This window comes from Glossina fuscipes, unplaced genomic scaffold, assembly GCF_014805625.2.
Source record: "Glossina fuscipes isolate IAEA_lab_2018 unplaced genomic scaffold, Yale_Gfus_2 0, whole genome shotgun sequence".
Taxonomy (NCBI): Eukaryota; Metazoa; Arthropoda; class Insecta; order Diptera; family Glossinidae; genus Glossina; species Glossina fuscipes.
Genome location: NW_023998414.1, coordinates 9,424,988 through 9,428,621, shown reverse-complemented (window position 1 = coordinate 9,428,621; position 3,634 = coordinate 9,424,988). Strand labels below are relative to the sequence as shown.

Genomic DNA, 3,634 nt, shown 5'->3' with positions numbered 1-3,634 from the left:
TTGATATTGTTGGTGTTCTTAAAATTGTAAAAATTTGAATAGATTCGATGAAAGTTTTTAACTACTATTCACAGATGAAGTTAATAGGAGTCTTCTAATCGAGTAAGAAACTCTAGCAACGAATGATTTTAATTCTATTTACAAATTGATTTCTATTCAAATTTTAAAAACTTTAAAAAGCTGAAAAAATCACTGAACTTGATTACGATTAGCTTAGCTTCGCTTGACCAATAAATATTTTGCCTTTTACTAAAGATTTCCATGATGCCGAGCACTCTAATGATTCTATAATCAATTTTTTATATAAACATTTTTCAATTTTTTGTGTTTTTGTTTTTTTCTTCTAAGTAGGACACAATAGTGTGTTAATGAGAGGAGTAATGTTTACATAACGTGACGCTTGCTTTACAATATTTATATATATATAGAGATTAGTTAGCCAAAAATAGGCAAGTTTTCAATGCGTAAGAGACGATGTAGGTACAGTACTTGTGCCAAAATGAATGAAACATTTTTATCTTTACTTCGTCACACGCTTGTTTTTAGGAATATATAGTTTTTCAAAAGTCGCGGTATATAAGCTTGTAAACGATCGCTTTGTTTTGTGCCAGGGTGCATTTGGACTTAAGTCATCCCAGTTTTTAAGAGTCCGCTGTAACCAGAAGCTTGAGAATCTTTTCTTCCTTTATTTTTTTTTTCTAACGTCAGGGACTATCTCCTGCATGCACGCGGAAAGAAGTGCGAAAAGAGGGCGGCTACCGCCTTGTGGGCCAAAGTATGGTTTACCGCTTTGAGATTTTTGTCCGCTGCTTTATTAGATGCGATTCTTATCTACTATCTAGCTATACAGGCACTGATGTTAACCCACACGAATCGGTTTAATAAAGCAGCTGATCTTAGATTTTACCAATTTTCAACTTTTATTTTCAGTGCTGCCAGGAACTTCAGAATAGGTCTGCTTTTAGCTAAAGTGAAACTTGTTGTTACCATTACAAAAATTAATCTCTCCTAACCATAATTTCAATTGCCAGCCGAATATATGGCATTGGAAATGCATTTAAGTAATATCTTCAACTTTCCGAACACACCTCGCATAATGAAGATAAGTGCTCATCTCCGAACAATGTATTACTTGCTAAATTGACGCACAGCCAAGGATATCAAAAATCAGGTAGAGTCGTGCAAACTAATTAATATTAGTGTTGAAATGAAACAAGTACAACAATTATATTCAGTCGTAACCGAATCTTTAATGCCCATCACCATTATCGTAAAAAAAAAAAAAAAAAAAAAAAAAAAATTTTCATGATCTCTAATATGGCGAGGGTGAGGTTAATTTTTTCTGTTTTCAATATAAAAGTTTTTGTCGCATAAGCGCGTGGGCATTGTAGGCGTGTTCTTCGAAAAGTTTAAATCACTACCAAATTCTTTTGCAAATTTGTAAGTATTATGTTTATTTTCCCTAACGAGAGAATGTTTATCACAGATACTACACAACTGGGCCAGATGGCCATGTTTATGTGTTTTCCAAATTTGAAACTGGCCAAGAATTAATAAACATTTAGGGTGTGTTTGAAACTTTTTTTCTACACACTAAATCTGAATTTTGATGCACTATAATATTGGGTAGGCGTGGTCAACTTTATTCATTTTTGTAAAGGTGTTACAGCGTTGTTCTTGTACAATTTTTGCAATAGTTTATGAGTAAGGAGCAAAAAACCATTTTTTTTTTGTTCCGTTTGAAAAACAGAGTTATTCGCGGTTTACATGGTGCTGTGGGTGTGCCCTTTGATCTGCTTGCAAGAACTTCCAATGGTTCTGACAAATTTGAAGTCGATAGTTTTATGATTGCGGTCAGGAGAGTGTTTACACAGACGGACAGATGGACAGATGGTCACGATTAAATCGATTTAGAATTTAATGCTGATCAAGAATATAAACACTATGTGACGTCTCTGATGCTTACTTCTGAGCGTTGCAAACGTTGTGATAAAATTAATATGCCTTTCATACTTCGGTGATGGGTATAATAATTATATATATTTTTAATTAAATTTATATAATTAAAATTACTTTACTTGTCAAATATGCATAAAAGAGTTCTTACGTTTCTCTAATTGAAATGCGGAAATTCTCAAATTGCTCGCATCCCGAAAGATAGACAGGAAACATAATTATTGTAGGAAACCATTACTACTACTACTACTACTACTACTACTAGTACTACTACTTATCAAACCATAGTTTCTCAATTTACTGAAGATTGCGACATTCGTCCTTCATATTGTCAATGTTGGGTGAAGTTGAAGAAAATCAAAATGCAACCGTTGTGCATATTTAGGAAGATATTTTGAGATTGGGATCTTTCACCATGAAAGACTATAAATTTTGAAGTAATTTATGTTACTCTTATGGTCAATGACGCGAATCGTTTTTTTTTTTTTGCAATTATATAATAACCATATTATTGTAGTAATCAAAAACTTTTAAGGGACACGCAAACGAAAGATATGACTTAAAAGAAAAGAAAAGAAAGAAAAAAAAAAAAAAAGAGAAAAAAGTAAGAAACTGTTAAATCAAACAAAAGCTGACACTGCGAACACTTTGATAATTTCAAGTGAAAAACTAATAATTAGCATCAAATTCAGCGCTTTTGTGGCACTGCTGGTGCTTCGAAATTCTCGTTCATTATGTAATCTGACATTCACATTTTGTTTAACAGTTTGGATAGTTCGTTTTGTATGCAAACATGAACAATATCTCCAGTAGTACTGGTTTGGTGCCAATTTTATTCGTTGTTGTTGCTGTTGTTGTTGTTGTTGTTGTTGTCGTTGTTGTCATTGCTGTTATTTCTCTGCGTTCTCTCTTTTAACAGTAGAAACATGATAACAACTTGTGTCGACATCAATGACATTTCTTTGTGATGTATATTTTTGGAAACGATGGTGGGTAGCATAGACGGATACCTCATTGTTGAACATCAAATAGCCTAAGCGTTAGATATGTCTTTTGTCTTGCTTTCAATTAAAATCTCTTGGGGAATTTTCTTTGTCTTTTTTTGAAGTTTTTGAAAAATACTCGATTAGTAAAATGATTCGTTTTGCATTACGATGCGTAAAACTATAAGGAAATTAAATGGGCTATCAGAAGAAAATACAATATAGGTAACGAATATATCGAATAATTTGAAGCATGCGGGCATGACACTATGGCGGTCCCAAACATCACTTTTCTTGGCCAAAAGTATTAAGTTCCTCTCGCCAAAATTGGTTGTGTCATGATTGGATATCAGATAAAAAGTGTCAATAAAAATCTATAGGACAATGGTTGATATCGTGAGTATTCTAAATTCGCCTTATGACGAATTCAACTGTGTAGAGAAACAGTTACATAGTCATTGCAACAAATAATAAGAATCATTAAAATGATTTACAGAATACCTGGGAAGGGAAAAATGGTTGATAATCCCTGGTCCTGTATTGAAAACAACCTGAGAGGGAGCAAATTCGTTGCGACTGTTGACCGAATGTTAAAAACAAGTTTACTGAGCAAGAATAGTGACGAAATATCCCATTGACTAAGTTTTCTTAAAAAGCCCATTCGTATTCCCAGGATCGCTCTTCCAAACTTTCAT

The 3,634-nt window shown here is 33.2% G+C and overlaps 1 non-coding gene across 1 annotated transcript; it reads left to right on the top strand.

Annotated features, from left to right (window-relative positions):
* The first annotated feature begins 204 nt into the window (after positions 1-204).
* Positions 205-325, top strand: LOC119644858. The gene has a single exon (XR_005248584.1). It is a non-coding gene; the product is annotated as a U5 spliceosomal RNA (small nuclear RNA).
* The last annotated feature ends 3,309 nt before the right edge of the window (positions 326-3,634 follow it).